Source organism: Convolutriloba macropyga, chromosome 1, assembly GCF_964194025.1.
Source record: "Convolutriloba macropyga chromosome 1, txConMacr16.3, whole genome shotgun sequence".
Classification (NCBI taxonomy): Eukaryota; Metazoa; Xenacoelomorpha; order Acoela; family Convolutidae; genus Convolutriloba; species Convolutriloba macropyga.
This window is the reverse complement of record NC_134468.1, coordinates 32,283,054-32,307,348: the sequence shown is the minus strand read 5'-3', so window position 1 is coordinate 32,307,348 and position 24,295 is coordinate 32,283,054. Positions and strand designations below refer to the sequence as shown.

General features: G+C 36.2%; 1 protein-coding gene across 1 annotated transcript in view; it reads right to left on the bottom strand.

Moving 5' to 3' along the window:
- The window catches only part of LOC142337981 (digestive cysteine proteinase 1-like), a 233,575-nt gene extending 209,402 nt beyond the window's left edge, over positions 1-24,173 (bottom strand). Inside the window, exon 1 of the mRNA XM_075387625.1 lies at positions 24,168-24,173. The gene's annotated coding sequence lies outside the window, so the exon portion shown is untranslated. The remainder of the gene's footprint in view (positions 1-24,167) is intronic.
- Positions 24,174-24,295: the final 122 nt, after the last annotated feature.

The window sequence follows — 24,295 nt, the reverse complement described above, 5'->3', positions numbered from 1 at the left end:
ACTGGGCATATAGAAGAACTCAGCCAGTAATTATGATTATTCCCTATTGCTGATACTCAACCCTCTTTGCTCGCGGCCTTCAGTTGGCGTGTTTGATAGTCGCTCAAGTTTATCATATAACAAAGATCTTTAAATAGTTCAGATAAAATGTCCTGAAGCTTGTTCATGTAATTACAGGTTCAGGTAGATCTCAAGTATATGTTTACCTGAAATACACCTAAATTGTAGTTTAGTTCAGAATATTTTTAACTTAACAATTGCAATTGAACTTACCCAAAAAGCGAATTGGTTTTGCGGTCAGATTTGTTTTCAAATACTGAGGTTGTATAGCCTTGCTAGAGACAATACTTGCCTGCTTATCGGAAGAAACATCAACTAAAGAAATCACTGGTACAAAAGAGAAATAATTCTGTGTTTCATTTGACTGACAGTTTAATCCTGTTTTCCTCGAAAAGCATCTCGAAATTCGCTATAGTTTTGACTGACATTGTATAAGCTATGCAAGTGGTCAGCATCAATTTCTAGCCAAAACCAAAGCATCATAAGCAACCATCTGAGAGTTACACACAACAGTTGTGAACATGAGCATAGGTCAAAGATGAGAGACCAAAAAAAAACTTTTTTTTCGTAAGATATACAAATTTTTATCAGTATTATACGAATAAGCGATCATTTTTACGTGCAGAAAAATGTGCTAAAAATTTGTTATATGTTCAGCGCATTTATGCTTGAGAAGACAAAAAATAGCAATGGACAAAAGATAAGATACATTTATTGGAAAATTCAACTCCCAGTTTTTGCATAGCGGACAATAAATTGTTTTTTTTTTCATGGTAGTTCTCCTTTCATTGAAAATAACACTATCAAAAAACACTCACAAAAGTATTGAACTATATTAGACAACTATATTTTTTTTACAACGAAAATGATCGATTGAATTCTTCGTTCCCTAAAAAGTTTTTTCTGTTAAACAAATATACTTAATTTAAGATTATGCTTGAGCCTCCACGTCTACTGTGCTTTAGGTTATAACAGCCTTTTGAGCAAACTGAAAAGCAAATTTTCTCTGCTTTTGCTTCACATTTAGAAGCAAGAATAGAGCCAGAGAAATTAACCATACTCAAAAACGACCTTCAGTTTTTCACCTTTCAACTGAGACAAACTTAATCAGGCGAATCTTAATGCCTAAACAAATAATTAATTGTTGTCTGCCTGCATAATAGAGAACATATAATGCTGAAATTGGTTGACCAGATTATACAATATCACCCGCAAATTAACAGAAAAAAATGCATTGAAGAAAATAATAATTGCATTGCAATTGAAAAGAAAAACGAGACAATCTGAGTTTAAAAGACACCTTAAAAAACATGCAAACGGTTGTCTATTTTCATAAACAGCAATCCCCTGAAATCAGTCAAATTTCGATATATTGCGAAAAAAATGATTTCAATTTAAAAACTTATTTGAGTAAAAAAGTCTGCCAATTAAAACAAACGAACTGGCAGATTGCCAGAAAAAAACTCCAATAGCCTCACAGAGCTTTAGTCTCAATATAAAAATGAAAAACGTAAAAGACAACATCCTGAAATGGAATCAAAAGAAATGAACAATCTAATAACCTTGCTATCAACAATTATACGAAAATTAATTTTTGATTATCGACACAGCACGTGGCCACAAAAACACAAAAAATCAGAACAGAAAAATTTTTTGAAGCGGAAGCCATAAACAAAATCACTAAAATATTGAAATCTTTGAACATATTACACTTTTAACAATAACAAACACAAAAATAATTTTATTGAATATACTAAGAGACATCTCAATAAAAGTATAGAAAATGAAAAAAAAAATTATTGCAAATGTTTCGAAACAATGGCTTTTAATTGAAAACCATTAGACATAAAAACCAATTGTGTCAAAATTTCAAATTTTGTTCCAATTGAAGGCCGGTGAAATCTGATAATATCAAGATTACAAAGAACAAATAATAAGGGAAAAAATAAAATCATTAAAACATTGAAACTCAAAATTAAAATCAAAAAATTTTTTATCTCTCAACAGGATACATTAGCAATTGAAAAGTTATTGCTGCGACTACTTAACGAGATGACAACATGAACTTAAGAAATCGGGCTAAATTTGAATAAGAAAAACCATTTTAATAAGAAACACTCAAATAGCGTTTAAGGGAAAGGTTCAATTTTTCTCATGTATTTTTGGAGAAAAAAAAATGGATTTGTCATTACTAGAAATAAGTGATGCGACTACGAAAGAATGAAGAACAAAACAAGCAAAATTGAAAGTTTCACTCATGTATTCTGGAAACATATAGTTTCAAGACAATAGATCTTTAAATATCAACGGCAAACCTTCAATCGGTTCAACCGTGCTTCGTTTGAAACCCAATGCAACCTGTCATTAATATTACTAAGTGATATTACAAAAAAGAACAACAAATACGACGAGATAAAAAAATCGCACAAAACTTGTTTTCGGAAAAATGAACTCCGAATTCATTAAAACCCCTTATCCCGCCCTCGAGGATTTCAAAAAAGCAGCTCAGCACTATAAGAGTACTGATCACTTTGAAAGCATTCGTGATAACAACAGCAAAATGTCACTCCCTAATTCACTCCCAATTTCTCAGTCCCTTTTCTTCTTGCATTTATAATAACACCGTATCAAAAAACACTCACAAAGACGTTAAACTATATTACACAACTTTTGGGCGAATATTTGAAAACTAAACGAACATAAGTTTTTGTGAACTTCATTGTAGGACTTCTACAACTTCATTGTACGACTTTGACAATTTTTCAATCCCTCTACTACTGCTTCGCTTTATATTTTGTTTCTCTTCACCAGTGTAGTTAAAAATCTGGTTCTGAATTGACCTCTTATTAGTCAGAAAATGCCGAAAAAAGTGTGCACAGATATTTGAAAAAGTTAACAGCCAACTCATTTCAAATATAATAGGCCTGCAAAAACTTTGATGAGGAAAAACGGTTTTGTTTAAAATTGAGACCTAAGTGTTGTTGTTAGAAACAGATTCAAGTGAAGCAAACTCATTTGACATCTCGTTCTAACGAAGGGAAGGTCAATTTGAGAATGAGAAAACCTTTTTTTAAGTGTGACAAACATGGTTCAGTGACAAAATGTACGTCAAGTGTGACAAACATGGTTCAGTTACATTTTTTGGTGAGAACTTTGGTCTAATAAGAGAAAATAAGACGTCAGAGCTCGTAACATAATACAAAAAAAACTGATTTTAAATTTAAAACATTTGAGTAAAACAACGGAACTGGCAAGGTGTCAGAAAAAAAAACTCAAATAGCCTGACAGAGCTTTAGTCTCAATACAAAAATGGAAAACGTAAAAGACAACATCCTGAAATGGAAATCAAAAGAAATGAAATATCTAATAACCTAGCCATCTCTGAACAACAAACATTAGCAATTATTGACTTGTTATTGCTGCAACTACTTGACGAGATGACAATATGAACTTAAAAAATGCGGGCTAAATTGGAATAAAGAAAAACATTTCGATAGGAAATACTTTTAAAAACTCAACTAATGTTTAAGGGAAAGCTTCAAATTTTTTCATGTATTTTTGGAGAACAAAGGAGATTTGTCATCACTAGAAATAAGTGATGCGACTACGAGAAAGGAAGAACAAAACAAGCAAAATTGAAAGTTTCGCTCATGTTTTTTGAAAAAAAATTTAGTTTCAAGTTAATAAAATCTTTAAATATCAACAGCAAACTTTCAGTCAGTTCAATCGCGCTTCGTTTGAAACCCAATGCAACCTGTTATTAAAGCTACTAAGTGATATTACAACAGAAAAGAACAACAAATACGACGAGATAAAAAAATTTCACAAACTTGTTTTCGGAAAAATGAACTCCGAATTCATTAAAACCTCTTATCACGCCCTCGAGAATTTCAAAAATGCAGCCAAGCACCATAAAAATTCTGATCGTTTTGAAAAGCATTCGTGATAACAACAGCAAAATGTCACTCCCTATTTCACTCGCAATTTCTCAGTCCATTTTCTTCTTTCATTTATAACACCGTATCGAAAAACACTCACAAAGATGTTAAACTATATTAGACAACTTTTGGGCAAACATTAGAATACTCAACGAACATAATTTTTTGTGACCTTGATTGTAAGACTTTTACAACTTCATTGTACGACTTTTACAACCAATTTTTCACTCCCTTTACTACTGCTTTGCTTTACATTTTGTTTCTCTTTACCGGTGTAGTTAAAATTCCTGTTCTGAATTGAGTTCTCATTAGCCCGAAAAAGTGTGCACCGATATTTGAAAAACTTGACACTCCAATTCAATCCAAATCCAATGGGCCTGTAAAAAATTTTGACCAGAACAAACGGCTTTGTTTAAACTTGAGACCTAAGTATTGTTGTCAGAAACAGATTCAAGTGAAGCAAACTCATTTGACATTAAAATATCGTTCTAACGAAGGGAAGGTCATTTTGAGAGTGAGGAAACCTTTTTTAAATGTACGTCAAGTGTGACAAAAAAAGGTTCACTTATATTTTTATGGTGAGAAACTTGGTCTAATAAGAGAAAATAAGATGTCAAGCTCGTAACATAGTATACAAATTGAAAAGAATCTGATTTGAAATCAACGTGTCTTCATATGGTCAGAATCTTGACGGCAAAATTAAAATTATAGTAGGTTTAAATTTCGATTTATAATTCTAGGAAATGAATACATTTGAATACCTGACCATGATTCATATCAGAGGAGAAACACTCAACTTTTAACAACTGAAATAACCAACCATACAGAAAAAGAACAAAGCAAAAGATATTTCTGAAAAATAAACAATTTCATTCGTCTTCATTTTGAAAACCAATAGTTTCAAAGCTATAAAATCCGATGAAAATATCTAATTGTTATTAAGATACATGATCAACAAAACTCATACATCAAGACTGAATTAGATCAAGGAAGACAAAACTGGCAGTACAAAAACATGAAATGAGAAATTCGAAAGTCATCTTTCATGTCTTTGAAACAATGGCGTCAGAGCCTGTAAACTCTTAACCTCAACAAATGGTATACCGCTATAAATCCCACATGGTTCCGTGGCATCCTCCTTGTTTGAACTAAATTAAAAGAGAAAACTAACAAAAAAACGGGCAAAATTTTTAAAATTCAAAATTTGCTTAAAGATGTCAAAGTAACTAAAAGCGTATCTGATGATACCTGTAAATTATATTTCTGAGTGACAAAAAGGGAAAAGAAATAAGCACGGTCAAAAAAAACAATCACAATTATTTTTTATAGCAAGCAGTGCTAGATGAAGCATTAGAAGATGAAACATAGTCAATCAAGCATTGTCATTTATATCTAACCGAAAAGACAAAGAGACAAAAAGAGTTTTCAGTAAAAACCTTTAAGGAAACGTTATTAAAAAAACAAAAACAAAAAAAGCAACTAAACCTCAAAATGTCATCAAATTTTTGTAGAAAAACAATGGAATCAAGTGCACAAAAATTTAGCAATTCTCAACCGAAACATCCAAAGAACCTCCTTTTTGTCTGACTCGATAGCCGATTAGACTAATCAGTAGTAAAGTTAAGCCACATTGCATCAAAAAGAAGAACAAATGAGGGTAAATTGCCAGATCTCGTTGTTATTTTATGAAAAGAAAACGGTATGAAAGTTTTTAAAAATTATTAAAAAACACCTAATTAAATTTGTTTATTTTCCCATAGAAAAGGGATTAAAAATTCAGGTATCGAGAAAACAAAACAGAATCTCATAAAAAAACAAGAGTTACTGGCAGAATAATGAGTATCGTCTTCTAACTACGGAAAAAAAATTGAAACATATAGCTATTTACCGAAACCAATTACTCTCTCAATTGAGCCATTTTAAAAACTGTTAAGGTTTGTCACATTATTCACATGAAGTGATTTGACAGGTTCTACTTCAATTCACCCCTATTCATTTAACCCCTATCAGTTAACCCCGATTTATTCATCCCTCTATCATTTATCCCCTCTATCATTTCACCCTTCTATCATTTCATCCCGCCAATTATCAGTTGACATTAAAGGCATGTTTTGTCATAATTAGGTGGATAAATTAATCCCACGTTCGGTTGTGATAGTTTCAAATCAAGTCCCACGGGCTGCTGAAGCATTGCCATGGCCCGCAAGGCATGGCCATTGATTATATTGCTTATTTAATAATCCTTATATAGAAAGATTAAAATCGGGGTGAAATGATAGTCGGGTTAAAAGATAGAGGGGTTAAATGATACAGGGGTGAATAAATCGGGGTTAAATGATAGGGGGTTAAATGAATAGGGTTGAAAAAAGGGGACACCGATTTGACAACAGTACAACAAAACTATCGGCAAAAAGGGGGTAAAACTGTAAAAATCTTTGGTTTTGTTCTCGAAAAAAATCAGTGATCAGTATAAAATTCATAATAACCATTTGTTTTTAATTGAAACCGTGAAAATTTTTCATCTATAAGACCAAGTATACCGTAAATAGTTTTGCATTCGAAAGCTGAAATACCTGTCATTAAAGATTCTAAGTGAAAATAAATTATTGAGATGAACAAAGAGGGACAACAATTAGAAATTCATTAACACTTTTTAAAAGAGATAGCAAAGAATCATAAAAGACATGGATTGTCAAACATCTCAGCACAAAAATATTGGTTTCAATCAACCAAAACCAACAAACTGAAAACCTCATTATCAACTTCAGAGGAGGTGCTGCCTTTAGTAGTCAACTGAGCACATAGCAAAACAGAAATGGAGACAAAAAATGTCTCCATTTTCTTGCTTTTTCTCCAATTTCTTGCTTTTTGTGAAAACACGAAAATGTCTCAATTTTCTTGTTTTCACAATTCTTGCCACTTTTCCTAGATAAAAGATATTAAGTAAATCTTTACACTGACCTTTTTAGACAGTAATCAACACTAGTAAGAAAGCAAATGAGAGACAAAGTAGCACGGCAACTCAGAGATTCGAATTTTGCCAGAAGGGGAAATCGCTGCAATTCAAATTTTATATATATCTTTGAAAACAAATTGCACCAAATTCGTCGAAGTACATAATTCAAACTTGAAATCGTTTGACGAAAAAACTACCGTTTTTTTAGAAATCATATAAAGACAATAAAAAGTACAACGAATGTACCACTTAACAGTAATACTAAATATGATAACTCTTTTTCTAATTTGCTTATATCTTTTTCTATCTTATTAGAGGCGGCTATGTGCTATATGGTACTATATGGTATGTGCTCAATGTCATATATGATATGAGGTGCTAGTGCCAAGTGCTATATGGTATGAAGACAGAGTTATCGTTGCAATTTCCTTTCTAATAAATGCTTTCAAGTGCGAGTTTTTGCTAAGGGCTATTTAGAGCGCGGGTTCACTATAAACGTTTTTTTTCTGCTACAAGTTTCATTCAAGTTTCCAAGTAACCAACTGAGCTGTACTGAGCAGAATCGTTTGCGTAAATTTCAAGATAACAAATGAATGCTGCATAAAATTACAAAAGTCTTTTTCGACAAATCAAAAATCTCCGTCGTTATGTTACGGCTCTTTAGAAAAAGCGGCGGCGATGGGTTTCGAACCCTTAATCTTATGATTATAAACAGGGTTGCCTAGTGTGCTGTGCCAAGTGGGTCTTGATTAGTGGCATTGTCGAAGTCAAGCGAATAACTAAGCTAATTAAGTATAAACAGAAAGCAACATCAATAGTGGTTTGTTCTAAGTTTTCGTTGAATATTACAGATCAATATGCTGAAAGTTTACTTTCTGTTTGCTCTAATTTGTCCTCTTGTTTTCTCATCTGATGCATGTGAAGAAATTGAGCCGGTGAACGCCACTGCTATATGTTTTGAAGAAAATACAACAGTCCGCGTTGGCCAAGTTGATGTGAGTTTAGTGCCATATGGGAGCCATATTTGTCCAGTTGGTGATGGTTGGACCAAAAATTTTTGATCTCGATTTTGTCAAAATTTGGCAAAGATGTTTGTGTTGGTCGTGGCAGGCATAGTAAGCATGCAGTAAAAAAATAAAGGCGTGCAGATTTGTTAAAAATGTAGAAGAAAAATTGAAAATTTCGAATGACTAGATGGTGCGACCTGATATTCAAGATTATTGCCTGCTGATCGCCCACAACTTTCCTGAGGTGAGGCATGAGGGGGCTTCTTCGTGGGATAAGGGCTGTCTTTCGCAGTATGTTCATGTTCGTCGACTTGCCCTGCCAAACGTAAGTTATTTGCACGTAAGTGCGTTAGAGTGCGGGTTCTGGGATTCCAATTTTGATCAGCAGGGCGAGCCTCCCATCGAACGAGGAGAAATGTGGGGGGGGGGTCAGGCTGGTAGTTCATCTGTGTTGATTTACTACTGTTTTCTCTGCTGATGAGTTTGAGACTGAATAGATAAAGTGATGAGTGTTTTCTCTTTTTGTTGAGTAAGGTTAGAGGGGGAGGCCGTTCATTAGATTTGTATTAGTGTGACAGTTGTTTGATAATCTCTTCCGAGTTTAGTTGCAATTTTTCCAAGGGACACTAATGTAGTAGTGATCTGTGAAGTGTGACAGCTCCATCTGCTCCACTGTGTGAGTGGAGGTAAAGTACTGAAGTAATTCCCTCGGCATAGCAATAAATGACAGTCACTAATGGAGTTTTCGGAAGTAATTCCCTCGGAATGGCAGTAAAGGACAGTCACTAATAGATTTTTGGAGGAAAGTAAATTGAGAACAGTGTGATTGACTGCTCTATTGATAAAGTATTCAGAATACGTTTACTGCGAAGAGGTCAAACTTTAATAGCGGCGTTATTGATCGACTGTTGGATAATTAATCGAACCTTTGCAAAAACGAATAATTGCACTAACGAAGAGACGGAATATTCTATTCTGTCAAAGTATGGACACTAAATCGTTCGTTAGCTAAAAATAACAATTTAGGATTTGATACGTTTGGCAATAATGTTTTTTTTGTATTTGTTTTTAAGCAAAATTATTGTGATTAGAACGACACGAGGCAGACAAGATCTGCTGATCAAAATGAACAAGTTCGAACATCAGTGCTACGATCGAAAAAAATCAATAAGTCTCAGTTGGAAAGAAGCGGAGACAGTCAATCGGCGGGGTATTAATTGTTGCAACTCCCTAAAGAATAAGTTAATCATAGAAGGTAAAGCGGGACTGGATGGAGAGAATGGTTGGACGAAAATACCATTAGCAAAAAGTAAAGAAGAAATTGTGGGATTATAAGAGAGTTTAATAGAAGGTTCCGAAGCTGTAGAGATCAGGGCGAGGTGTACATTTATATTAGTCAATCAGAGTTGGAGATTCGTTGTGTGCGCATGCTGTTTCAATTTTAGAAGAGGTTTGCCGTTACTGCCTGGCTGAGAGGCGCGCGATCAATCAAATCAGGTTGTTGTCGACCGGAATTGGGGTTCGCTTGCTTATGATGTGCGTATAGGAGTGAAGAAAAGAATTGAAAATCAAAAAAAGTAAAAAGACAGGACTAGACTGGGCGAAATAAAGAGAAATATCAACTGGCGGAATAGTGATGTGACTGAGCATGTGCAAAGTTTTTGGAATAGTGGTATATTTTAAAAAACAAAAAATAAAAGAGTGTAATCGAAGAAAATGTGGGAAACGAATACGCAGTCGAAGGACAGCGAGTAGAGTATTGTATATTTAATTCTTCCTCCGAAGGATCCTTCAATGGAATGAAAGAGCTGTTCGAATTTTTGTTTTTTATTATTTTTTTGTTAGGGTTGGAATTATACTGCCAGGTTTTTGGTTATTTTTTTGGAGATTTTGTTGTTTCGAGTCCATGCCCTTTCAACGTATGTTGAAAGGATTGTTTTTTGTTGGTTCTGTGCAATCGGTAAGGGTCCTGCCTGCATTAGTTTGGTTTTTTTCTGGAAAAAAAATATGTTTCGTGAGTTTTTTGGCCGTTAATTTGCAGAGTCGTATGTAGCTTAAGCAGTTAATATTTTGACTTTCAATTGCGTGCCCTTCGAAGTGATAAGAGGCTGGGATGTTTAGTTTTGTTGGTAATGGTTGGAAATTGTTTGATTGATGATATTTTGCTCAATTAGGCGTGCTTGCTCAATTTGCTCACGAGTTATGACTCACGAGTGATTTTTTTTGGGGTCAGGGAAGTAAAGATTAAAATTGATAAGAATTCGAAAATAAGAAGAGAGGCGTTACCTTTCATTAATTTGCGGTGTTTGTAAAATAAAAATTACATTAAATCAATTGGGACTCATGAGTCAAGTGCTGAGATAAGAAAAAATGTTTTGAATAGAAATAAATTGTATGAAAAATTAAGTGAATACGCAGATGCCAACCTGGTCAAACACAACGGGGTCGTCCTTGTCCGTTTGAAAAAAATCCCCGTACCGTTGGCTTAGTTGGGCACCTTGAGATGAAGTGATGAAGTAGTATACATAGGTGTAATATTCTAGGTTGTGTAAAAAAAACACTTTTTCGTGAGAGGGCCTGTATGGGAGTGTGTCCAGATCACGATGGTTACATTTTGTAATATTACATCTCCATTGAAAAGAGACTCCATGTATTGGATTCCCACTTTCACGCAAACGTTGATGTCGTGGCTGGTATGTAGTTTTGGGGCGGTGTCTTCTGGGCCGATGTAGTTTTGGATTTGGTCCCAAATGCTTGTAGTCGTGATTTATAGGAAAAGTAAAATTGGTGAGGTGCTAGATTTTAGGATTTGGAATTAGCAAAAAAAAATAAGTATTTAATGTTTTAAAAAACAATTACAGGTCAAATTCGTCTTCTAAGGATTCTTCTTTGGTGTTTTATAAGAATGTCAAGAATGTCAAAAAGGTAAGAAAATTTGCATGATCTGGTTCCAAGGTGATTTTTTTTGTCTTGACTTTTATCCAGGAAAATAATACAGAAGCATGAGTTATTGCAGGGGAATATGAAGTATGCACAAAAGACTCCAAGTTTGATGTCAAATTCAGTAACAAAGTAAGCATAAAGTGGAAATTGGTTTAGAATTGGAGAAATGTAAGGAATCGTGTCTTCTGATAGGTCAATTGTGGTGAAAGTTGGGGTTGTTGTTAAAGACATGAGATCTAATCGATTTAACCGAAATTTTAATCAAATGTTAATGCAACTATTTGAGGAAATTGACATAGAGTCATCTGAGAATGGAATTGGTGATGAAGGAGAAATCGCAATCTAATTTAATTCAGCAGAATCGTGGTCTGATAAGGGGTCAGGGCTTTTGGGACTTTCAGGAAAGGCCATTTGAGATGGTTCTACTGCAACTGGTTCTCCTTCTGAGTTAAGATAGAACTTGACGTTAATATAACTTTTTCCCGATTGTATGCACTGTATGATTTGTTGTCATACAGCTGATTTCTCAATCACTGTAAGGGGGATAAAAGAAATTGAATAAATACTGTTGACAATTTCGTCCTGTTGCATGTTAATACTAATTACTGCTTCACGATCTGTAAAAAAAGCAATACTGTATTCTGTAATATAAACTGGTTGGCCGCTGACCGTCGTGTTAAAGCGCGGCTCAACTTTAATTCTGAAAGGATATACTGACTTCATTATAAAGTGATTGAAATAGTGCAAAGGGTAAAATTTCAGATGTAAGAAAAATGTTCAAGTTAGTTGAAATAAGTTCCAAGTTTCCATCCGCAAAGAAAATTGTAGTAGATTTGAAGAGCAAACAGTTAGCAATAAAGAGAGTTGCTGGTAGGTAGCAGGCGGAAAGTAGTTTGAATGATTGATAGTGTTGCGGGAGAAGTGAGGTAAATTTGACATTTTGAATATTTGAGATTGTGGGGAATTTCGCTGGTTGGGATGATTAATATTTCATTATAGGCTGTGATTGATAGACTGTTCGCCTTCCGGGCAAATGGATTCCTTCTCATTTTCGCTTTGACAGATAATAAATAATTTCCTTTGGGAATTGCATTTTATTACTCCGTTGTTTAATGCGTCAGTATAAATTCTTTTTCAAAAAAAATTCTTCGCTGGATAAAAAGGTAGGGAGCAAATCCCCGACTTTATAAATAGAGGTTTGAGAGGAATTGCTCTGTAAATTGTTTTTCGATTTTTCTTTCAAAGAGTAATTTGACGTAGTGAAATTTTCGGTTTGATACTCAAGTAAGATCAAAATTATGAAGTATGTTTTAGCAAATTAAATGGCGGGGTACTATCGATTGGGAGAATTTGTCTCTCTGGCATATGTAGGATTTTTAAAAGTGTAGTTAAATCATATATTGTTTTAAAATTTCAGTTTCAAATTTTTGCTTTTCCTTGCTTACTGCTGACAAAAAATTTCTAATTTCCGGTAGAGTAGAAGTGAAAATATTTGATAACTTTCAACAAGTGACTTAGATCAGTTGCTACTACCTCTAACCGTTGATCTGAGGTTCCAGATTCAAATCCTCGCGGCTTACAGGTGCTTTCATAAAGGGGGAAAATTCTGGGAAAGGGCAAAGGGCTGTAAGGGTAAGCTAGGGTAAGGGTAAAAAAATTATTTTTTTTTTCCATTTTTTCAATTTATTAGTTATTTTTACGGACCACGCTGCCGTCCCACTTAGCGCAGTTGGTAGCGCGCTGAACTCTCATGCTAAAATTGAGGGTTCGAAACTGGTCAGGTTTTTTCTAAAACCTTTCCTGTATTGATTGTTCTGAGAGGATACGCTCCGTAATGGGATATCGGTGAGTGTTCCCGTAAATTTGTACTGACGGGCTGTCTCGCTTCGGAAGGCCTGTTGACATGATCGATTCTGATAGTCGTTTCTTCGTTACGTTTCAGTGTCCGGAAGTAGTTTCTTATGAATATGTAAGGAGTGCGAGGTTTGTTTATGTTTTCTTCGTTTTAGTTTTCGAACTCTGTCTTGATTTCGAGTGATAGTACTAGTGAGCATTCCTGCAGGGGATGTTCTGGATGTTCTTGTAGGTATTCATTGTCATTTATTGCAACAAATTGTATTGGTTTTGTTTTTATCCGTCGTCTTTCGTGTGTTATTCGGAAAGGGAAACATCTGTGAATTTTTGTCCGTTTGTGTAAAAAGACGAAAATAAGTTAGAGGTAGTATAACGCTAATCGAGAAGGAAAAAAATCCGAAAAACAGACATTTTCCATGGAATACTCTTATTCTTTCCAAAATTGGTTCGGCCATTCGTTCTATTGATTTGCTGTTTGTTTGTCCTGTTTCCATTTGTTTGCATTCTGGTTGAATTTGCTGAAAATTTTGAATTTTTGCCTCAGATTTTGATAATAATTTCGTTAGTTCATCCAATGGAGGCAGTGGTTTGAAGAATGTACTTATTGGATTTGGTAATTGAAAATCTAACCGTATTGCGGTACTGTGTCACAAGCAGTGAGGTCTGAGCAAAAAACGAACATTTGGTCCTCTAAGCTGATTTCCACATCCCAGTGTGATACACACTCCGCAACCAGGATGCTCAATTCTTGCCAATGGATTGCTGCCATAACCAGCGCTTTCGATGAGTGTCTAATCGTCTTTGGACAATGTTATTAACCAACGACCGAAGCCGAGATTGCGTGCTTTTTCAGTCAACGGCAATTCCACTACATTCAGTTAACAGCGTTGCATTGCAAGTAGCTGGTCATCGTGGTAAACTAAAGTAGCCATACAGGACTGATAAGTCTGTTCTGTAGGAATTCCTTTGCTGCATATTGCGTATTTTTGGGATCCGATACAATTTGCGAGCTCGTCTTCATCGATAAACGTTAGTTCTTCTCCGTCGTCTGAGACGGCCATGTATTTGGCCTCAAGCCACCAAACTAAAACTTTGCCTGCCCGTATCCCGTCCGGCATTGGGATAGGAACGGCAAGCAATACGTTCATAACTGTACTTTTCGAAGCCATTGGGTTCACTAGTGTAAGTATAAGATCGGCGTCAATTGCTTCGACTTGTGTGACTAGTTTCGTTTCATAATACGAGAAAATCACTTAGATTGGTACGGCTAGAGATAATCGTTCCTGTTGTCCATTTTGTTGATAATGAACAATCGTAAGAATTTCATGCAACTGCACCCGTGGAACTCGTGACATTGGTAAAAGTTGATTCATGATAGGCGTCAAGGCATTCAGTATATTGATTCGAATCATATAAAGGGCCGAGTGGTATGTTTTGACGTTAGCACGTATTGCTTGAAAAATATTGCTAAGTAAAAGACTATATTGATTGATTTTTTCTCTTACGTATAAGTATTGGATGCAGTTTCTCATGTGATGTACGTTTTGTCGCAACGCCTTGAATTGTCCTTCAACAAGTTCCCAGTTCCTGTTTTGTGTCTCAATTATATTCTGGGCTTCTTTGGTGGCTTTCAGATCACCTGATACAACATAGAAATTTTCATTGATTTGGATGGTGATTTGTTCAACATGGTCGGTTAGGTATTGGAGAAAAGCCATTGCTTGTCTTATGTTTTTCTGGTTTCTAGTCACTCTTGTCGCATCCGCCAAACACTGATTTGATGAAGCATAGTGAATTGTCCCCTGTTCTTATTCCAATTTCAAGCACTGCAGTGGTTGCTGCGGCAGCCGCACCGCGGGGTTGTCTTTGCAGTGTTTTAGAAGTTTGACTGTTTGCTCTTAGTAGTGTGTTCATTTCCGATTTGAGGTTTACAATGTCGTGTTGGGCCTGTTGGTTTCCTGTCATTCTTTTTTTAAGCTATCAAATGTAGGCCTGCTGTCGAGTTAGTCATTTAAGTGAAGTTCAATGGGCAACCATAATTTTCTGAAGTCCGCATTTTGTCTACCTCTTTTGTCAAGTTGATCGGTTTGTCTTCCACTGTTTTGTTATATATTGGGTAGGGGACCAGGATTTCAGTTTTGAAATCTTTTTCTGTCAATAGACTTTTCTGATGAAGGTTGAATAATACTCAATCTTTTGCTGGCACCGATGGCTAGTTCATTTTCATCAAGAGCGAAAGGAGTAGTAAAAGTGGTAGGATGTTAAGCATTTTGGTAACTAAGTTTGTTTGTGAAATTAAATTCGAATCTCTGGGCGACTGATTTAGCGAGGTACAAAGTTGTGGAAAATGATTTGAGCTGTGTCTTTTTCCCCTTTAAATTTAAAGTTTTTGGAGTGTATTCATTGGTTAGTGACGTAAGTAAAGTGTATGTATAATAAAGAGTATTGGTACCTAATTCGTGCTGGATGTCATCTTCGAAGCAAAAAGTTTGATGAATGTTGCCGTTGATCTCCCGATGGTGAAGTGTTAGCAGAACAATTCTTCTGCTTTGAAGCACTGGGCCAAGGTCCGTTAGTTCTCTGTTGGACACTCTTTGAGACAGTGGCGAAGATGTTCTTGGGGCTTCGTGTTGGACAATAGCACTATTGCTCTCGTTATTTTCGATTTGTCAAACGTTTCCTCCTATGAGGGAGTGCTCATTGTTCTCGTCGGAGCTCGGTTGTTGGACATCATTGCTTGAGGTTGTATTGTTGTGGTAAATGTCGTTGATCGATTTGATCTGGTATAAGGTTTTTTTGCCTGTAGAGTCTATTATTGGGGGGGGGGGTGTAGACGGGGCTATTAACGTCATCAAATATAAATCTCCAATATTTTCAGATGAATCGAACGTGAAGTCAGTGAGACTCTGGTTTCGTGACTGTGAACATTTTGCTTGTGGGTCTAAAATTCTTGCCTCGTGATGAGTTTCTTTTGTATCATTTGTCAGGTTTGGGCCTGGGATGTAGTCAAGTGTGAAATAAGTAAATACTTCAATATTTTATTCCTTTTCCACTTCTGCGGCTTGCAGGAGATTTTATTTGGGCCAATGCCAGATGATCGTTCCTGTGAAGGTTGCATGGTCGATTTGAGCCAAAAGGACTATCGGACGGTAAGAAAATTGAGTTGTTTGAGACAACATAATCTCTTGTATCAATTGATTCTGGTGTTTCTTGTGTTTGCGCTTGGAACTGAGCCTCCAACGAAGAATGCAAATTGGTCAAACGTTGGTTCATGTGTCATGTCATAAAATTTTGTTGTTGGGTTTTCAGAAGAAAAACTGGACATCTGGTGTTCTTATGGGCAGCTGCATATTGTCTTCGTTAATATGGTGTCTGACTTTACTGTAGGAAAGCTGTGGTTCTTTCTCTTCTTCTGATATGGTGGGATCTGGTTCAAAGTTTCAGGGGTCTACAAGTTCAAGATCTTCTACTTGACATTGTGGTTTCACAGGTCGAAGTCTCATTCGATGGATACAATGCGTGTAATTTGTGTTGGTTGGCGTACAATGTAGTTTGCATTCGTGAGCAGTTTTTCAACTCTGCATAATGGAATCCACCTGCTTTGCTGTTTATTCATCACTGCTACTTGTTTTGTGCTTCTTGGGTCAAGAATTAAGCAGTATGTTTGTGTTTTAGTGCTGTAGCGTTTGCTCTTCTGTCATAGTACTTTTTGTATTTCAGATAAGGCGAGATAAGGTTGTCTTTTACGCTGGAGAAAAGCTTCGTAGTTTTATATTGTAGTTCTTTAAAGCAGTCGTATTTTGGATGAGACTCTCATAGTTTTGTGTTTTCAAATCTGGGGTCCAAAAGATTTATCGGTGTTCTGCCGTGAAAGAAGTCAGATGGCGTGCAAACCAGAGCTGGTGCGAATGTTGTGTTGTGCATGAATACTGAAATATCAACGGATCTCTGCCAACCTGACGAATTTTGGTTTTTTTTACTGACTCTCAAGATTTGTTTTAGCGGTGCGTGATTACTTTCATGTAAGCCAATGGTTAGAGCATGTTTCAATGTGCAATGTTTGAGAACCACCTGCAATATGTTTGCTAGTTCACTCAATTGTTTGGATGTAAATGCAGTTCCAATATCACTTATGATTCTTGAAGGAACGTATGAGTGTCTCATTGTTTGAGACAAGGGCTCGTGCTACGATGTCATGTCTGCGTTGCCTTTCGTAGGTGCGGCGAAAAGATACTGCGAGAAGACATCAATACCTGAGATAATGTACGTTCAAGGAGAAGGGCGCATCTTTCCCACCAGATCTATAAGTAAGTGGTCTGCTGGGAAGTTTTTCAGGGACGAAAATGGTTTTATTGGATGTTTCAATGCAGATGTTGGTGCTGGTTTTGTTTGCAAGCATGTGAGACAGCTTCTGATATATTCTTTTAGGCGTTCAGTGAAATTCGAAAAGTAAAATCGATATGAACTCTGTTATTGTTAGTGAGACTCCTTTGTGCCCACTCCAAACACTGTTATGAATTATGTTGAGTACTTTCTTCTGTAAGTTTGACGGGACGCAATATTGTTTAATAAATTGAATTCAAGTGTAGTAATAGAAATTCCGATGAAGGACGCCTTCTGTTACCGCTAGTCTTGGGAATTGCTTGATATACTTTTATAGATCACTGGATAAATATTGTCCTGTTGTCGGTGAACTTCTTTCGAACCAGAGCAGTACCATTTTGATATTTTCGTCTTGTTGTTGTTCAGCACGCAGGTCTAAAGGTCCGTGCACATGAGTGATGAATTCATCTTGTGGGTTTTGTTCATGCATGGCGTTTAATTGTTGCGTTGCAGGTGCAAGAATTTGTAGTTGAACGTCAGCTTGAACATTCATAAGATCTTCTCCGTTGGTTTGTTTACACTCAAGTAAGTATGTTTTCATATTTTTTGGTGTATTGTCATCTGCTGAGCTGCTCAGATTACTGATTGAGTTGTCAGGTGTTTCTGCTGTTGTGTTGATTTCAATTTCATGCATTGTTAGGGGTGAGTTGATGAAAAACTCGAGTTTCCCTTTCGGGCTTACGTGTATTCTCGACAGATAATCCGCTGCTAAATAGTTCTTCCGGGAATATGTCCCAGTATGATGTCGAAGCTGAGTACAAGATCGAGAGCACTCCAAAGTGTAGGCGGTATGATTTTTGTTTGGAAGAACCTGGTTACTGAGCTGTTGTCTGTCAAAATGAGGAGTAGTTTTTTTAACCCCATATAATATTTGCAATGGTGCCTAGGGTAAAGTGAAATGCGAGGAATTCTTTCGCATAAATCGAAAGTTTGAGTTGGTTAGGGTGGAAAATTCTAGATCCGAAAATGACGGGTGCATGAACTGTCAAATCCTGATTACTTTCAAATGTTGTGTACTCTTTTATAATGAGTACGTATCCGGCTGCTTAGAAGGATGCGTCGGCCATTATTGCATATTGCTGGTCAACTTTGGGTAGTCTGAGTAAAAGGTCACAGGCTGTTCTTAGATCATTTGTTAGCTTCTCCAGCATAACTTGGTTTATTTCTTCTATCACGAAATTAGTGTCTTTCTTTAGTAGATGATAGAACGGTGAAAGTTTTTCAGCGATTTCAGGGATGAAATCTTCATAAAATTGAAAAAATCCGATTATGCATTTGACTTGTTTTGGGTTTCGTGGCTTTCTGAATGTTTTCAGAAAAGCTGTAATCTTTTGTTTTTTTGGCCTGAGACCCTCAGAGGTTATTGTCTTACCCAGGAATTTCTTTGAGATCAAATTTGTCTGTTGCGAGCTTCAATCCTGATTCGCAGATGCATGTAAAGACTGCTCGAAGTTTTTCCAGCATGTAGTTTGTGTCATGCGCTCCGATGGCAATGTCGTCGACGTACTGAAGGCATTTATCTGCTGTCATCACTGGGTTGAGGTATTGACGCATGAATGAGCTAAAGGCGCTGACGCTTCTGCTTAGTCCTTGGGCCAGTCTTTGAAAAGCATATGTCCCTGAGGCGAAGTTGAAGGCCAGAAACTGTTCTGATTGTTCATCTGCTATTGGTACAGAGAAGCAGCCATGGCTGCCATTCATTTTTCAGAAGACTTTCTTGCCAGCTAAGTGGGTGCCCGCATCTGCTAGTTTAACTATCGGGAAGTTGTTATTGTTGTAGTCGTTTCTAATGAGAGGGTTTATTTTTCTGAGCTTCCGTTTGGTTTGCGTTTAGCAAATATTGGAGATGAATATCGGCTAAATGAAATCTTTACTATGACTCCGTAGTATTGGAGAAGTGCTAGTTCAACTAGCAAATCTTCTTTAAGATGGATTGGAAATTTTTGAGTTTTGGAGTATACAGGTTTGTTTGTGTCTGGTGTCAACTTGACTGAGAATTTGTGAATGTAGCAAATATTAGGGCGGTGTCTTGTGAATATGTCATTGAACTCCACTAGAAGCTATTCTGTTCTTTCTTTAACTTTGTCAGAGAGTGCGCTGTCGCTCCATTTAAATGAGTTAAGAAAAGTTTTCCTGTCTTCGTTTTTCAAGAGAGGTTGAAGTGCTGCAAAATTTTTGAATTTGAGAAATTCCTCATATATGCGTTTTTCTACTGCGCTCATCTTGGATGTGTCGGGATTGGTTTCTGGGGTCGGGAACAAGGATCCGTTTTTGCCTTTTATTATTATGTGATTTTTCACCTTTTGCTGTTTTCCCTATAGACTTTTCTATTTGTTTTATTGTTTTCTTTAAAAATCGCTTGATTGGAAAAATTTTGGCTCAAGTGGTATCAAGTAACGAGCTTGCTCTGGTGTGACAATTTCGAATGTTGCTACTGGAGAATCTTGTTCATTGTGAAGTGGAACTTCTGTTGTATTGATTGCAAGTAGGGTAGTATTTTGGTTCTTTGTAAGTTTGTCAAGCGTGCTCGTTAGACCAAAGCCGAGTTTTTAAAATTTGAGTGCAGGCTCTACTGGTCCAATTTGTTCTTGTGCATCAGATTCCTCTGATGAGAATAGTTCCAAAGATTTTCTGTTCACCAGTTGAGAGCGTTAAAGTTGTTTTAGTTTTGACCATGATTTTTTTCCGGCTGTTGGGACGTTCTTGCTTGTTGCTGCCTTTTATGTGCATAAAATTTAGCTGAAAATTAGTTTCTGGTGTTTGAAGTAGTATGTTGTGCGCATCAATAATAATCTCATTTTTGTCAAAAAAGGGAAATCCAAGAAGGATAGCGGAAAGTGTTTCAAACACCATGAATTGTTCCTCAAATTGTGAGAGGCCAATTTTGAATGTCAGTTGAACTGTAAATAAAGTGGGTAATTGATGTAGGAAAGCTGTAAAACCGTTTATTTCAGGAGGAGTTGTTTTTCTGGTTTTTGGTAGAGGTTTCTGCTTATTTTATTAAAATGTTTTTTTGACGTGGCGCTGCTGAATGCTCCAGTGTCTGCTACTGCTACTGCATGATTAATGTTTCGATCTGCAGAGGTATTATAAGTACATTTTCGTTTTAGTTTGTCATGCTATCTTGTATATGTTGTAAAAAAAACATGCATAATTACTATTTAGTATTTTGATTGCTGATTAAATGGCATCTTTCTATAACGGTATGCTGGTTGACGTTCTGGAAAATCTCGGGCAGTGTGCTCATTGCTAGCACATGTTCTGCAAAAAGTTCTCATGGGTGTAGGAGATCCTTCGGTACGTCCAATACTTCGGTCGTTTCGATAGAAGTATGGCCTCCCTCTAGAATAATTTCCTCGACCTCTCTGAAAACTTCCACGGTTACGTCCTGGGCTGTTGTAGTTGTTACTGTAACCTCTGCCATTTTGGCTTCCATTATTTTGCTATATTTGTCTGTTTTGGTTGTAGTTATTTCCTCTTCTGTATCTAGGATACTGAGTACCCTACACCCGCTGATGCGGTGTCTGTACTACTTGCATTGATGCTATTATTGCCGTCATTATGCTTTTTATAGCTTCGGCCACTGCAGGTTTTCCTGATGCGTTTAATGTATTGAATCCCGTAGTGTATCGTGGTTCAGGGTTTATATGATCAATCCGGACTCGTATTTTGATGATAGTGCATATTTCGTTTACTGTGATGTCATTTTCTTTCAGCAACACTTTCGTGTACTTGAAGGGCGTGCCCTGAATGAATTGTTCTCTTATTCGTCTTGTTCTTTCGCCAGTGCGGTCTATGTGAGCAGCAAGGTCGTCCACAATTGCAAGGTTGGATTGCCGTTGCAGATTTGTGAGGAAGTCATCTGGTTGTTCTTTCCCCGTATCAAACTTTCTCGACCAGCACATCGGTTGCGTAATTGTTCAAGCGATTCGCCAAGGTCGTTTCTTGTGTTTTCGGCGAGTCGAAGGTAATAGTTGAGTGCATTACCGGCTAATTGTAGGTGAAGATACCATGCACTTTGGTGATTTGATTCAAGAACTCTAGGTACAGCGATGCTTGCTCTCAATAGACCTTCAAATGCAGACCAGTTTTCGTTTGGTAGTCCTGAGAATGTTTTCAGATGTACCTGGGGCGGACTTGGAGGTTTTTTAATGAAGTGTTTTTGTGGAACGAGCAATTTGTGCGTTTCTCCAATATAGCTATGTTAGAGAGGTTGCAGTTAAGGCTGTTTGATTGGTCGTTTTTGTTATTCTCTGCAAGTTTTTGACTTACTTTTCTGTCGACTGTTTCGTCGTTGAAGAATACAAACGGGTTTTTAGGTTGATAGCCTTCCAACAGTGTCATAGAAGTGGTGTTGTGGCTTGGGTTGTATTTTCTCCTGCCAGCAAAGCAAATAGATTGATTGCTCTTATAATTTTAAAGGGTCAAGTTGCTTTGTGTTTGTAGTGTGGTTAATTTATCGAATTCAATAATGTTGAAAGATATTCGTTTTTCTGATGATTCGAAGATTGTAAGTTTTCCGTTAATGGCTAATTCCATGAATTGCAAATTTTTCATCTTTCGTTGTTTAACAGAAGTAAGCGGTCAAAATCTCTGTCGTCATATGATAACTCTCTTTCTAGTTTGCTTATACCTTTTTTCTATCTTTTTAGAGGCGGCTATGTGCTAGTGCCAGTTGCTATTGGCAAGTGCTATTTGGTACAAAGACAGAGTTATCGTTGCAATTTCCTTTCTAATAAAGGATTTTAATTGCGAGTTTTTGCTAAGTGCTATTATGAGCGCGGGTTCGGTAAAAACGCTCTTTTTCTGCTACAAGTCTTATTCAAATTTCCAAGTAACCAACTGAACTGTACTGAGCAGCATCGTCTGTGGGAATTTCAGGGTAATAAATACGTGCTGTATAAATAATCAAAAGTATTTTTCAACCAATCAAAATGCAGCATCCTTATTTTAAGTGTACATAAATTTTTAGCAGAAAGGTTACTTTTCTTATCTGAGGCCTTCATTGATTTTTAATCGTTTTAAACAGATTGTGGGAAGCCTCGAGCAGTATCGTTGTATCGTTTAAAAGTGATTCAAATTGTTTTCACTGCCAATCAAGTTTTGATGAATTTTCTAGTAATATCATTAATAGAGGTATAGAACGGAAGCAGTGTGTCATAAAAGACACAGACCGGAAGCAGTAAGCGTAGCCAAAGATTTTCTTCTGCGGAACAGCCCTAATATCTTAGGCGATTAAGGTAAAATTAAAAACAAAATGAGAACAGATTACTCAAACGTAACAATGGCATCCCGAATCCGATCAGATCAATATGTTTAACATCTGCAAACATTTTTGATGTACGGCCTATTGAAAAAAAAAAATAAAGTAGCACCGAAAAAGAAGCCAAATCAATACAACTTGGTGATTAAAAAATTTTAAAATCGAAATGTGACGAAAACCTGAATGACAGAGAAAATGGCCAAAAAAGTATGACGAATCACAAAAAATCAAAAAATAACAAAAAATGTTGCTTCGCAAAACTAAACAAAAAACGTTTGTTTTTCCAGCCTATAAAAGACAAGAAGACAAACAAGCACTTCTGAAAGTTCATCCTCTGCAAACAAAATTTGTAAATCTCACATACTTTTCAGTCAGCAGAAAAATTTCATTTGAAAGCGGCTTGAAACCAAAATCATTAGGAACACATAATTCCATTAAAAAAAGTTTTTGACTTTTGTTTCTGGTTTAAAAAACCAAAACTTAACTCAGCCGAAAAACTTAAGCCGACAAACTAAAAAAATGCATATCAATCAAACTCGTCGATTAAGGGTGGCCAGAAAGCAAAAAGAATCAGGAGAAAAAAAAGCAAAAATACCCGAACAAAAAATTTTTAGTGAACAATAAATATGAAACTCAAAATAGCTAAAAAGAAGCAAAATGACAGATGCTAGCAGCCTTATTTGAACTTTTGAAGCCTGAGAAAAATTCTAAACAATCAAGAAACTTGAAGAATCAAATTTGATTAGCCTTTGTACCTTGAAATTTTGTTTTTCTTTTGCCGTAAGATAATATCGCAATTTGAATACCCGTTTGAAGACAATTACCCACCTCCAGCTGAACTAATGCCGCAGTGTTTTACCTGCTCCTAAAATTTCAGACTGAAAGGTTCTGAGAAAGGGAACATTGATGCTAAAAACAAATCTACTAGCGTCGGAAAAAGCGCTCTCGAACGATAATTTTTTTAAGGGTGGAAACACATCCACTCAGGGCGGGATGACAACCCAGGAGCTCCAGGTTAACAGGTCTTTGTGATATCCCACGCTACAATTGTCTTTATTTTAGCAACAAACTTTCTAGTGAGAGTAATTGAGATCACCAATATGAAGACGATAAGCAAGACGAAGTGACATGAGAAATCAAAGAATGAGCTAGAATAAAAGCTCTGATACGTTCAAGCGAAATAGTGGCAAAAAACGTTTTCAAAAATTGCTTTAAATTCCGTTCGAGAGCTTTTTAAATCCTACCGTCCCACGAATTGCTCTCTGCCAATAGGCGAGGCGCTTGGTTTCGTTGCAGATAGCTTGAGCATAGAATTTGGATCTTTAACTTTAAGAGGTCTGCTCAGAGACATTTTAGAGGTTGATTTCAAATTGTTTTATGCAACTGATTTCATAATCTCGATTGGAATTGAATCAAAGAAATAACAGACACAAAACCCTATTATTTGAAAAAGAACAATTCACTAAAAAAGTATAAACGGTATTAGTTAAACTTTGTTAGCTCTTATTTGTCTACAATATCTGAAAATTATAGGACCCATACTGAGCAACAGTAGACTTGAAGTCACATAACATCACAACAATTGAGTAACTGGCTCCCAAACCTGTTGTTCTCGTTTATTCGGCGACGGTTTTATGCTTCAGATCATTTTTACGTAGAATTTTATTCGTTTTCCTTAAACACTATATGAGCAGAATGCTCATAGAAAGCAGAGTTGCACAAAACATGATCCAAAACAATACAAATTGGCGATAAAAAAATTCTCTGAAAATTGAAATGTGAACACACCTGAATGAAAAAGAAAATGGCCAAAAAAGTACGACGATTCAAATGAACTGTTAGTAGAAGAGAAACAAAAAACCAAAAAAACAAAAATTGTTGCTTCGCAAAA